The 14247-nt window shown below is 46.0% G+C and overlaps 1 long non-coding RNA gene across 3 annotated transcripts in view; it reads left to right on the top strand.

Annotated features, from left to right (window-relative positions):
- Nucleotides 1-14247, top strand: part of LOC123863956 (uncharacterized) — a 49884-nt gene that overhangs the window by 18990 nt on the left and 16647 nt on the right. For all 3 annotated transcript variants that reach the window (XR_006795685.3, XR_010411189.1, XR_010411188.1), the window contains one exon: nt 11835-11945. This is a non-coding gene — a long non-coding RNA (uncharacterized LOC123863956). The remainder of the gene's footprint in view (nt 1-11834; nt 11946-14247) is intronic.

Raw genomic sequence — 14247 nt, 5'->3', positions numbered from 1 at the left:
TATTTGAGAGAGAGAGAATGAGAGAGAGAGAACACATGAGAGGGGATAGGGTCAGAGGACAAAGCAGACTCCCCGCCAAGCAGGGAGCCCGACGCGGGACTCGATCCCGGGACTCCAGGATCATGACCTGAGCCGAAGGCAGTCGCTTAACCGACTGAGCCACCCAGGCGCCGTCTCAGACACTTCTGATCCCTCCAACATACTTTTCTACATCCTCATTCTCTGTGTGCATACGTATGTGCCAAGCACATGCAGGGTGTTTGGACACACGTTAGGGAGGCAGAAGGAGGAGGCGGGTAGTCAGAGTTCGGATCACTAAACTATGGGTTATAAAGAAAGGGTGACACAACACAAGCCTGATTAGTTCCACTCAGAAGTGTTCACTGATTCATCAGAAGATTGATCCTTCTGACCCAGGCGCTCCCCTCTCAAGAGTCAAAGGCAGTTCTTGTTGGAGCCTCTATTTGTGCCTCTACAGCAATTTTCAGTAGTTTAGCCCAAGACAAGTTGCTACTGGAGCCAAATGTGGATCTAGCAGAATGATAGTTTAAGATATTAACGTACATTCGGGGCACCTGGGTGGCTCAGTTGGTTAAGCGACTGCCTTCGGCTCAGGTCGTGATCCTGGAGTCCCTGGATCGAGTCCTGCATCGGGCTCTCTGCTCGGCGGGGAGTCTGCTTCTCCCTCTGACCCTCCCCCCTCTCATGTGCTCTCTCTCATTCTCTCTCTCTCAAATAAATAAATAAATCTTTTAAAAAAAAAAAAAGACATTCTTGGGACAATGGGGGAAATTCAGGTATTAGATGATGCCAAAGAATGATCAATATTTTTTTGGGCGCCTGGGTGGCTCAGTTGGTTAAGCGACTGCCTTCGGCTCAGGTCATGATCCTGGAGTCCCTGGTCGAGTCCCTGGATCGAGTCCCGCATCGAGTCCCGCATCGAGTCCCGCATCGAGTCCCGCATCGGGCTCCCTGCTCGGTGGGGCGTCTGCTTCTCCCTCTGACTCTCCCCCCTCTCATGTACTCGCTCTCTCTCATTCTCTCTCTCAAATAAATAAATAAAATCTTTAAAAAAAAAAAAAAGATATTAACGTACATTCTATTTTCCAGTGAGCATGTCCTCCTTTCCCCTCGCTCCATTCAGGCTGACAGTCCTGTGGTCTTAGGGGGGGACTTGGTGTAGAGTGACAAGTGAAAAGTTGACGAGTCTTTCTAGCTTCCTCTTGCTGACTGGTAGAGGCCATAAATGAGGGTCCACTGGTCTTAGAGTGTCTACACAGAAGGTTCTTTTTGTCCACACCGTACTTTTTCAAAGTCTGATTTTGGCCACAGAGGGCTAAGCTCCACAGTTTGCCACAGTCCCCAGCACTCCCTATTGTCTGTCACATTACCTGCCTGGCTTATTTCTGTGTGCACACAAATCTGTGACCTTAGGCCCAAACCTATTAAGGAAGAACATGTTCTGTGCCCAGGAAGTGAACATTGTCCTCTCTGAAGAAGGAACAGGAAGATTAAGAGAGGGAAGATTTCCATCAGAAGAGGGAAAGCCCCAGGTTATGGGCAATAATGAGTCAGAGCCTCTTAGAACCATGGAGAAGGAACAGAAGCAGAGTCCACAGTTTAATTCTGAACCCCCAGGCCTAGACCCTACTTGGCTCCAAATGTCTGAGGAGGTGGGGGAGTTACAGAAAGCACTACTTTGAAGGAGCAGGATTCCCAAGACAGGAAAGAGGGAAAGAGGTATATGTAAGGACCTAGGGTCATGGTGAAGAAGTTTTCCCTCCCAACCACCCTTTTTGTTTTTCCCATGTGATTCATCCACTGAAGAGATATTTATTAAACATTCATTAGGTGTCAGGCATTGTTGTAGGGGCTGGGGATATGCCATTGCATAAACTTTTGTGGAGCTTTTACTATTTAGTCTCTCTGTGTCTCTGTCTGTCTGTCTTTCTCCATCTTTCCTTTTTTTAAGGTTTTATTTATTTATTTGAAAGAGAGAGAGATCATGAGCAGAGGGGAAGGGTAGAAGGAGAAGCAGACTCCCCACTGAGCAGGGAGCCTGATACGGGACTTGATCCTAGGACCCTGGGATCATGAACTGAGCTGAAGGCAGACACTTAACCAACTGAGCCACCCAGGCATCCCTTTCTCCATCTTTTCATCCAGATTCAGAAACACAACCACCATGTTTTACCTCTTCAGGTAATTTGAATACCCCTTTGCCTTGAACAAGATATAGAAAATTGTCTTCCCTTTATGTAATTCTAGAATGATAGTTCTGAAGAAGCCATGAGAGTTGATAAAGGCCTCCCACCTCCAGGAAATGGAGACCCAGATGTGTGGATATAAGCTCCAGCAGGGTAGGAACTTGGTCTCTTTTGTCGCTACCGCATCGCCAGCAGTGCCTTGAACGGTGCCTGGCACATAGTAGGTTCTGAATACCTGTTTGTTGAATGAATGAATGGACAACCAGCAAAGCAGTTCGTGGCAGAGTGGGCCCTGGATGAACATATCCTGAATCCCTGTCCAGTCTTTTCCCCCAAACTACAGGTTAACAAAGGGAAAGTCCGCGGTTCTCATAAGGGCTTTAAATAAAAGACTAAGTGAGAAAAAAGAACATAAAAGAAGATTCAGTGACAGGGACTGTTTCAGAAGCACATCTAACCATGACAGACGTCTAGAGGAGCCTGATCTGGTGGAAGCTGCCTTGAACTGAACATGATTTATAGAAATACCCCCAGAGCTTCTTGAACTAGTTGCTCTTACCTGGGAATAGGTATATTTTGGGGATACAGGGCTCCCCCAGGGAAAGCTTCCCATTTACCTAGAGCCCTCCTTGGTGTCCGGTTCTTCCACCCAATATGCAGCAGATCACCTAGCTGATACCTGAGCAATAGTGGGGCTTTAAGCAAACATATAGAATTAGGAGCCTCAGCTCTTGGCTCCAAGAGGTTTACAGATTTGGAGGAAGGCAACATATGTGCTTCTGAAACAAGAATAATGATGGCCCTGATGGTGATTTTGCTGCACATAATTTAAATGACAACTGTAGGCAAGACAGGCTGGCAAGAGGCCATCACAAGAGAAGACAGCAGTGTGGGTCTAAGTCTCGAGAGAAGGAAGAAAAGGCTGTGGTCTTCATGTCTGACCTGCCTGGCCTCCCTTCCCCCTTCTTCTGGTTGTAGCACTTTGGTTATCCCCCCTCCCCCAAAACTGCCCCCAATCCATTGCACACGGTCTTGATGGGATTGTCAATTAAAGTGCTGTGGCCAAGGGGTATGTGTGACCAAGTGACCCATCAGGCCATTCATGCTCTTTCTTCCCGGAATTTGAATCTTGAGCACAGGAACATAGGGTGGAAAAATCTATCCTGAAGCTCCCTAAAAGGACCACCCATTAACTCCTGCTACCTGGACTCCTCAGGAACCTAAATTCCTCTTCTTTTAGGGGCCTGCCAGGTCAGATTCTATATATTCTGTGAGCTTTCCAGTATCATTCCAATAAGGTCTTTTAGGGTCAGTTTCTGTTGCTGGCACCCTGAGAACCCTGCCTTGTACAGAAAGGTTCCTAGAAAATGTGGGATGTGAGCTGACAAATACGGCTGGAAAGGATAGGGGACATACTCCAGGTGAGAAGGACAGTATCAGCAAAGCCTCTCAAGAACTCTGCTTGGCCTGGTTCAAGGGCAGACTTCAGGGGAGGAAGTATGAGAAATCAGGTAGGAGATTGGGGTGGGGCTAGTGTGGGAAATTTCCTACTCATCTTTCTCCTACAGCAGAGGTTCCTACGATGCTGTGGGACACACTTCTGGGCCATAATCAGTGAGAGCTGCAGATAGAGGGAGAGCCAGCCAGCAGAGTTGGACTGCACATATTAGTAATTGGGGATGGGCCAGGGAAGCCAGTCATGCTGGGCAATATCACCTGCCTGGTAAGTTGAGGCAGCAAAAAGTTGGGAACCTCTATGATGAGAAATAAAACCTATGGAGGAGGGGAGAATATAAGGAGGTGGTGATTGTCAAAGGATAGAATGGACTCCTGAGTCAGTCTGCCTGGGTCTAAATCCTGGCTCCATCAGTGACTGTGTGGGAATGAATTCCTTACCCTGAAACAGTCCCTACTTCAATTTAATGTAGTGGCTGGCTAATAATAAGCACTCAGTAAATGGTGGTTATTATTATTATTATTGTCAATAAAATTTGATTATATGAATCCAAGTTGTTAATTATCAATTATCATTATCACAAATTAAACTTCAGATTCAAAGCCCCAGACCATCCCTACACACAGCCACCCACACACAAAACACAATTATATTTCAGAAATGCCCCCGGGGCCCAGCCTCACATTACAGACTAATAAGCCTGAGACAAAGCCAATAAGATATTATAAAAGAAAAGATCCAACAGGTGGAGACTTCTACCATTGTGTTAAAAGGGAAATGGTGGTCCAACACATAGAATTATGCCATGGACAAGGAGCCAGGTAACTGGCAGAGTTGGGACAAAATCTAAAATAATTCCTGTTCTAATAAAGATCCTTAGAGGGCTCCTGGATGACTCAGTTGGTTAGGCGACTGCCTTAGGCTCAGGTCATGATCCCAGAGTCCCGGGATAGAGTCCCGCATCGGGCTCTCTGCTCAGCAGAGAGTCTGCTTCTCTCTCTGACCCTACCCCCTCTTGGGCTCTCTCTCTCTCTCTCACTCTCTCTCTCTCTCTCTCTCTCAAATAAATAAATAAAATCTTTAAAAAAAAAAAAAAGATCCTTGGAAACTAGATACAGATACAGTACATAGCACTTCAACAGGAGAATGATGGTCCAGGAAGTACCCAGTGAGCCCAAGGAACTAGACTTGAAAATATAATTGTATTATTACAGTAATTTCATGTATAACTGTTTAAGAAGATGGAATGGAGAAAGTGCTGACTTGGGAATTAGAAGTCCTAGATTCCACAGAGAGTATGTCAGAATATGTCCCATATCAGTAGCCCCTGACTATGACAAACATGTCCCTCCTCCACCTACGTGGACTTGTGACCATGGCCAACTCTGTCTGGAGCCTAATCTCACTCCTAGAGTGGAAAATGGGTTTCAGGATGGGAGGAAGTGTTGCAATTTTAAACAGAGTGGTCAGGAAAGGTGTCATTGAAAAGGTGACATTTGAGAAAAAGACTTGAAGAAGATCAAGGACTGAACTGTGAGATATCTGGGCAAAGAGGATTCTCGGTAGATGGAAGAGCCAGTGCAAAGGCCCTGAGGCAGAAGCATTTCTAGTGTGTGCAAAGACAGACAGGGTGGCTATAGCAGAGTATGCAAGAGGTTAGGAGAGATAAGCAAGGCAGACCATTAGGGTCTCATGCGCCCCTGTAAGAGCTCTGACTTTATTTTGAGTGAAATAGTAAGCCATTGGAGGGTGCTAAGCAAAAGAATGACATGGTCTGACTCAAGTTTTAAAAGAATAACTCTGGCTGCTGTCCTGGGAGGAGATTGTAGGGAGCAAGGGCAGAAGCCTCTGGGTTCACCAACAGGTCAAGGACAAGACAAGAAATCAGCAAAAGAGTGGACAGAGAAATAGGAAACAAACCAGAGAGTCTGTTTTCCTGGAAGCCAAGAGAATAAAGACTTTCAAAGGAGAAAGTGGGTCCTATTTAGCCCCTTTCCAAGACTCCAATGGCGGTGAATATTCCAAAAAGCAAACGAAGTCATGTCGTTAGGCTTAAAACCTTTAAGTGACTTCCCACGGCCTTCAGGAAGAGTCCAAGGCAATTATCAGGCTTATAAAGACTTTCACCGCTGAGCTCTACTTGCTCATGCCAGGCCTATCCCTATCTGAAGCATTTGCTGCTCCATAAACATGGGAGGCTGTTCTTCACCCTGAACATTTACGTGCTTCTTCCTCCACCCAGAGCACACTTCCTACCCTTCAGGTCTTGGGCTTAGATGAGACAGCCTCTTTAAATTCTTCCCTGCTCTGTGCCCACTGAGTCTCTTGTGCTCACCGGGCCTCTACCATGCCATTGGAACTGCCCGTTTACCCTTCTGTCTACTCCAACAGAGTGCAAGCTTATCAAAGGGACAAAATGTTTCCCCTTCACTAGAACCTGAAAGAAACTGCAAGAAATATTTTTGAATAAAAGAAATACATTTTTGAATAAGTGAATGAAAAAATAAAACTCAAGTTTGGGACATATTGAATTGAGGTGTTTATGGGACACAGAAGGCGAAGCATCTGGTTGAACAGTGATGTGCTGGTAAGTGTTTATCAACTGGCTCTTGATAAAGCCTTGACTAGGAGCATTTGTTGAATGCCACGATGTAAGGACTCCCACCGTGGCCCATTTCAGGGTGTGTGACAATGCTAAACAGAGAGTCGGGAAGATATGTGTACAATCGGTTCTCAGGAGTCGCTGTGAGTGGGTTCCTGCACACCACTGCCTGCAGGCAGGTGGATGTGAGGGTGTCATGCTCAGGAGTGGGATGTGGGCTGGAGAGATGGATTCGGTGGTCATCTGCAGAGTGACAGTCAGGAGAACGACAAGATGGCCCACGGAGTTGGCTCAGGGTCAAATGAAGAGAACAAGCATAGACTCTGAGGCAAGACCAACATTTATGTGGCATGTGGAAAAGGAGCCTCTTTGGAGGAGAAGGAGGTGGGAAGACCTGAAAGAGAAAATCTGTAGAACCAGGCTGGTAGATTGTCATGGAAGCCAGGGAGTAGGGATTCTCAAGGAGGTGTTGTATTAGTTATCTATTGTTACATAATAAATTACTCTAAAATTTAGTAGCTTAGAAAAACAATACACATTGTCTCAAAGCTTCTGTGGGTCAGGAACTCAGGAACAGCGTAGCTGGGTAGTTCAGACCTAGAGTCTCTCATGAGGGTGCAGTTGAGATCTTGGCCAGGGCTGTCACCTGACAACTTATCTAGATCTAGAGGACCTGTTTCCAAGATGGCTCACTCATGTGGATGGCAAGTCAGTGCTGGCTGTTGTCAGAAGGCCTCAGTTCTTTCCCACGAGGAACTCTCCATAGAGTTCCTTGAATGTTCTAACAATATGGCAGCTGGTTTCCTCTAGAGCGAGTGATCCCAAAAGAGTATAGTAGAAATACAACGTCTTTCACCATCTAGCTTCGGAAGACATATACCATCACTTCTATAGAATCCTATTGATCTCACCAGCCATAATTCAATGTGGATGGGAATGATACAAGGGCATGGATACCAAGAGGAAAGAATCACTATGGTGCCATCTTGAAGGCCGGCTACCACAGATGGAGAGCAGACATAGATTGTTGTGGGGCCTGGTGAGATTAATTGGCCTCAGGGTTGTAAACAGAATTCTGATGTAAATCTGCTTCATGGACTCACTGGTATATTTGGGTTCCCCAGTAGAGTTGTGTTAGGCCCTCAGCACCAGTACATCTTCTTGCAGACTTTGAGGTGGATGCAGGAAGAGGCCTAGCAATGTGGAGAATTTTTTCCGTGAGGACCATGGGCTGGGACGGGCTGAGGCCTGCCACGTAGCCCCATTGTTGAGCCTATTTCAAACACAGACCCCTCCCCTGGAAGGTACATAATGACAGGACCTAGAAGCCTGTGTGACAAGATAGAAGTAGCATCATTATCAGAATGTAAGAGGTGTGCTTACCCTGATTCAGTGTGACCTTAATGATTAGGGTTTACCTCTTTTGACCTCTGAGATTTTGTTTTTTCCAGTAGTAAAATATGCAATTTGGGGAAAATGTTTTTACTTTTCAATTTTGTGTGTCATAAATCTATAAGGGCTTAAAATGGTATATACAACACCTCCTATAATGTCTGAAGATCTGAATTAAATTTGTGGACACAACTAGAATTTTCTGGTTCATCATCTTTTGAGGAATTCTCCGCTGCTGCCATCTTGTGGCCACTTAGAATAATAACAACTAGAGTGTTGCCTTTGTTCTTACGAATCACCCACCAGACAATGCCCAGAGTTCCTCCTCCTACACCCCATCCAATGGTCCTCTGGATTCTGAATGGACATTTCCTATGCAGGATGCCAATTTGCAAGGCAGTCTATACCTACGTTGTAAATATTTGAGTAGTAGAAAGTTCTTTCTGATACTGAGCCAAACTCTGCCTTGGTCTCATTTCCATCCAATCTGTCCTCTTTTCCTATTGTCTATTTCTTTTTCATATTTGAAGGCAGTTGCTTATCATATTTCCACATTTTTTATTCCTAGACTATTTAAGCTCCTTTATCCCTCTTTACATGATATGATTTCCAGAGGCCTCATCATCCTGTGCTTCTCTCTCAGGTCAGATTCCCTAGAAGCAGAATCTGAAACAGGGTTCTAGTTCAAGTGATTTACTGGAGGCGAGCCCTCAGGGTACACCTGTAGGGAAATAAGGGATGCTGGATGGGACAGGGGACAGAGCTGAGCAAGTATGTGGTCTCAGCTGGAGACTAGGCTGAGGGTGATCCCCAGGGCTCTGGAGCATGAATAGCACCACAGAGATCTCACCATGAGATGTGTGGTTCAGCCTTTTGTATTCTATGCCACTCAGTCACTAGCTCTGGGAGTGTGGGGAGTTAGGAGCAACCTTCCTGAGTAAAGTGCTTCCTGTTCCCGTTGTAAGGGGTTCTCAGGAACAGGGTACAGTTGGGCACTGTTAGAGCCAACAGTCATGGCTTGTAGGGAATGGGTGCCTAGAAAAGGGGATCTGTCTACCTTCTGCTAAGATCCTGTCTCAGTCGTAATACCAGACCAAGACCCACATATTCCAGACGCAGTCTGACCTGTAAAATTCGAGGGGGCCATTAAATCCCATTCTTCTTAGCCCAGGATCCATAGTCTAGGCTCACGCTGGGGCTTTGCTAATCTAACCCCTAAGATGTTTTCCACGTAAAATTGTTCCCAAGCCCAGTGTCTTCCATCAGTGCGTATGGCATGGTGAATACCTGAAGCAAAAGCACTTTTATTACTTTAAAATATCCTGTTGTTTTAAGTTCACATTCCAGCTGACTGAGTTCTTTTTGAATCTAGATTCTGTCGCCTAACCCAGCACTGCCTGCTCTTACCCACAGATATGATAAGTATATCTCTTGGTTGACTTTCAACTTTCTTGTCCATTCTTGACACTTAATGGTTGGTCATCTCTCAATATTTGGCTCTTCTGATGTCTGGCTCATTGCCCTGCCTGACCATTCCTGTTCTGTTGCTGCAGCCCATTCAGCGTCCCCTTCTAACTTTGGTTAAAAATGGATAGAAGCATGCCTGAAGCCAGGGCTCAAGAGAGTCTGCCAAGGTCTCACAAAAACCCTAGTTTGAGATAAGCAAACCGCCAGGAACCCAGCCAGATTTCAAGGCTATACTGAGTGACCAACACTAAAAACTCAGGGATACCAGCACAGTAGCTCTGAGCCTTTTGGGTAGCTTGACAGGAGGTAAAGAGGTGTCTGAGAATAACTTAGGGAATGTATTCAACTAATCTTAAACCTACTTAAGTGCATTGCAGAGTGGTGTACGATTGCCTTGAATTTTACAATATGTAGAGACTCACCCTTGATAACTGGCCTCCTTCATTGTCTAGGATAATGTTTTCCATGTATCCAACTGCAGCATCACTTTCAGTGTCAGATCCAGAGAATGTAGGTAGCATGATGCTTTCTCCTTCCCTCCATCTATGAGCTGGGATGGAGAGGTCACCCTCATCTGTGACCCTGATTGAGGTGTCGGTCAGCCTCCGCTCCCCAGGCCTCCATCAGGGGAAGGGATACGTGCTGTCAGTGGTCCTGCTAACATATTTCTCTCTGCCAGCCTTGTCCAGAACTAGTAAATCCTTTCCCCCAGAGGGCACATATGAAATGAGTCACCATGAAAGGCAGGATCAGTTAGGAAAGGCCAGGGATCACCTAAAATCACCTCCTGTATCCTAAAGATATGTGTGTCCCATCCACCATTTGGGAAACACTAACTTGCAGCATATATGCTGGAGAATCATCTAACTATTCCTTGGTAATTCCATCCTCCAGGCCCTGAGTCACTTCCAGACCAAAGACCTAAAAACCTTGAGAATAATGAGACACAGTGGAAACCACAGTAGAAACTTATTGTATTAATTACCTTTGGATTGTGAAATACCCTTTTTCTCCCCCTAGTTAGAGCCATGGGGCTTTACGTATAACAAATCCTCTCTTATTTGCTACTCTGTTCACCAAATTCAGTAGGTCTTTACATACTTGGGCTCTCTTTACAAAATAACTTAAATTGTGGTTTTCACAGCAAGCAGAGATTCCAGGAGCAAGGGATACACACTCCAAATGCTGATATGAGGCAAATTCCATACTGGGATGATTCAATCCAGGCCCTTGATTTCAGAGTCGCTATGTCTGTCTACATTTAAAACAGGTGGTTATTTTTAACTAGGCAAAAGCATTCAAGTTAGAAAAGGTCACAATGAAGACTAAGTTCCCTTCTCATTCCTTCTCTTGGTTCCAGTTCCTTTCTCCAGACATCAATGTTATTGCCAGTTTCTTGTGCGTCTTTAATCGTGGCTATCCTTCTAATTATATGTTCATTGTGCTGTATACATCCTATATTCATAATTCTTTGAAATAATGTTCCAGTAAAATCTTAAGAAACCTGTGTTTCATGTCACCTGTCTTAGTTGGGGTTTCCTCAAAAGCAGAGACTGAAACAAGGAAGGACTTGGGTAAAGCACTGAATTAGGGAGGTGGTCGGTTTCAGCATGAAGGAGTGGAGGCAAAAAAGAAGGGAGAAGAACTAAGATACGAACATCTGCAGTGAAGGTAGAATCAAAGAATTTTATCTTGGAAGCGTGCCTGGGTGGATCAGTCTGTTGAGCATCTGCCTTTGGCTCAGGTCATGATCTCAGGGTCCTGGCTTTGAGCCCTGCATCAGGCTCCGGGCTCAGGTGGAAGCCTGCCTCTCCCTCTGTGGCTCCCTACATCCCCCTGCTTGTGTGCTATCACTCTCTCTCAAGTAAATAAATAAAATCTTAAGAAAAGAATTTTATTTTAGATATATTAAATTTTGAAATGATCTTTAGACACCCAATGAAGAATTGAAGCAGGCACTTGGCAAAAAGATTCAGATTATTCCCATGGATCTGACCACTGTCCAGTTGCTCCAGCAACAAAGTCCGTCCTCTGACCTAATCTCGGTCACTGCCCAGGCTTTCTTTCCCTGGGATTGATGTCGGTTAACTCGAGACTGAGCGTTGTATCAGACTCCATTTAGCAGTATGGAGAACATAAACAGCTAGGCTTTACTGCTGGTGGCAGTTGCTCTCCAGATGCCAGAATCACCCCCTGAGACCTGTTATTGCGTTAAAAAATGGCCCCAGATGCTGCTTTCCACAAATTTCATACTTACATCTTCTTAGATGTTTTTCAGTATACTAGCTCATAAAATGGAAGCCATTACCACACTCGTTTATTTTTCATGAAGTGTTGTAACAGGAATCGTGGATTCAGCAAGTGAAGCTGAAAGTCATATTAATAATGCATGTTAAGTACAACTGATAGGTACTCTTGTCCTCTCAGCATCACCGAGAGTGTTAGACCGAGGAGGCGTACATGTGGCAACATGGTCATGCGCCCGCATCCCTTCTGCAGGGAGACTGGTAGTGGAGGGACCAGGGGGGAGTCTTTAGCTTTCAGCTTAAGTTAGTGGTTTCTTCAGCATTGATCAGCAGAAAAACCATCCGAGGGTGACTCGAACTCAGTAGGGCACTTTTTCACCCTCCCTTCCTTCCGGGTGTATCGGACAATGACCGAGCCCTAGAGTCTGCATGATTACCAAGCCCTCTAATTGATTTTCATGTAGGTGGTTCGCAGAACATTGTAGGAGAAGCTGGCCTAAAGGAACCTCTAACTGACACTGTGGTCGTCTCGCGGGCGTCCATTTCATCCGGCTCCCGGCCCATGCACGCGGAAGGTACGTGGTGCTTGGGGTCTACCCTTCTCTGCTCCCCCACGTGCTCCAGGAGAGGCGGGCCACCCACCCACAGGGCGGGCCTGATTGGTCTATGGCAATCACGGTTTTCCTTCCCCCTTTTCAGGGATTGGCTTAGACATGGCCACGTGATACAGTTCTGACCAATGAAGCCGAGGAGCAGGCTGCTTCTGGGAAAGATTTTCTTGTTCCTAATAAAAGACACACTGGTGAAGATGGTCTTTTATTTCTATTTTTTTCCCCCTGGACACGGCTGTTACCCAGGTGTGGAGGCTGGCCCTGGGATAGCTGCCTTGTGACAATTAGAGGGGGGCTAGCGCAAAGGTGAAGCCTGCCCACCAGGGTGACAGAGAGGCAAGATGTCGTTGAGTCATGGAATTATCCTGGAGCTGTCCTATCCTTGGACTCCCGGGTATTTCCGTGTTGTTCAGCCGGCTAAGTTTGAGATTCTTCTATATTTCCCGCTGAGAACATTCTGACAGCTCCTGAATTCGTATGTGCCCTTGAATTCAGGGTTTAAGCTTTCTGTAATCTACTACTGAATGATTGTAACATAACACCTTCGTGGGCTCCCTGGAAGCAGATTCTGAGATAGGAGTTCGAGTGTACGTGATTTATCGAGGTTGTGATCTCAGGACAAGCCAGTGAAGGAGGGAGTGAGAGAGGGTAGGAAAAGGGAAGAGACAAGTAGTCTCAGGCAAAGTCTATCCTTGGCCTGACCCGTGGGAGGTTCTGGATCTGCACAGTCTTATATGGTAACCTACATGTAGCTATTTACATTTACACTAATTAAAAGGAGTTAAAATTTAAAATTCAGTTTCTTAGTCTCCTGTCAAGTGCTCAGTAGCCACATGGGAGCTGGTGGCTCCCATACTGACCAGAGCAGACAGAAGCATTTCCATCATCACAGAAAATTCTACTGGACAGCTCTGTGGAGTGTAAATGATAACACACAGTTGCCCCACCTTGATGCTCTTGCACTGCAATGTTGGTCAGTCATTGCTGCCCTGCGGGGAGTGGTGACGTAACCCCTCCAGGGAGATCCAAGGAGGTGGCTCCTGTCAGCCAAGGGCAATTCCCCAGGGCAGAGCACGGAAGGTCGCAGCACCCACAGCCGCTCCAGATTGGCCATTAGGTAAAGGGACCTAAGTGAAATACCAACAATGACTACCACCGTGGTGTCAAGCAGGCATGAGCTGGGATGCAATACTTGTGGTAGATGATTAGGCTAATCCAGAATCTGGGAATTCACCATCTCCTGGGATTACTACTAGGGAGCACCTTTGGTCCATAGCCACCCCTGGGTCAGATGTGTACCAACTCCAGAGATACTCAGATTTCAGGGGAGACAGTGGAGGCTCAGATAGCAGCCTCTAAGGGAGAAAGACACATGGCCCAGTGAGTAAGACCTACAAAAAGTGCCCGAGTGTCAAAGAGGGGTGGTGACTCTGCACAGAACCTGGAGCTCCTGCCACATCTAGCCCCTGTGCCCTACTAGAAAGAACATGAGGGTATAAATTCTTACTAAGTTCTCATTATGCTTCCATAACACGTTTTCCTATGTCTTGCGTCTGTCTACTCTTTGTTTACCTCTTCCTATGACACCATTTTTGTAATGCCATCTTCTATAAAGAGAATAGCAGATAATTCAGTCTTTTATCTTGCATGGTTTATCAACATGTTTTATCATTGCTGCTTTAGAAACATTTCTTTTAGCTCCACAGTTTGTTAGGGAAAGTGACATATCCGTACCTTCCTCTTCAGTTCCTTGATCAGGAGTTAATGCCTCTTGAGGGGAAAGTCCTCAGATAACACAAGCCTGTGATTTCACTCTTCCTTGACCTCCCAATAGCTGCTGCCAGAGTGGCCGGTCTAGCTCAGATCAGGTCTTCACTGTCCTGAGCACCTGTTCCATCACTGGTTTGGCCCCTGAAGGCAGGGTGGTGGTGTGGAGCAGGAGGCGATGGCGTGAGCCTAAGTCATAGTCACCCCTGAGCAGGAAGCAAAGGAGCTTCTCATTCCAGATTCTTCTCCTTGGGTCAAAGATAGAACCCAGAGACTAAGTGACCGCAGTGGTGTTCTATTCACCTTCCCTCAGTGCACAGCAGCCCAACTTCCAACTGTGGGCACCTGTAACTTTGTCTGAGGGCTGTACTCTGGCCACTGAAGGCCATTTTGCTCACCTGTGTGGGAGGCTGCAGGTGTCCAGAAATTGCTGTCCTTCCCCTCACCCAAACCCTGCTCCCCACTAGTCTTCAACCATTTATTAATGGAAGTTAGTGTA

Source organism: Mirounga angustirostris, unplaced genomic scaffold, assembly GCF_029215605.1.
Source record: "Mirounga angustirostris isolate CCGP_5_RB_7025 unplaced genomic scaffold, mMirAng1.0.hap1 SCAF_1, whole genome shotgun sequence".
NCBI lineage: Eukaryota > Metazoa > Chordata > Mammalia > Carnivora > Phocidae > Mirounga > Mirounga angustirostris.
Note: the sequence above shows the minus strand (reverse complement) of the source record. Positions and strands in the feature narration are given on the sequence as shown.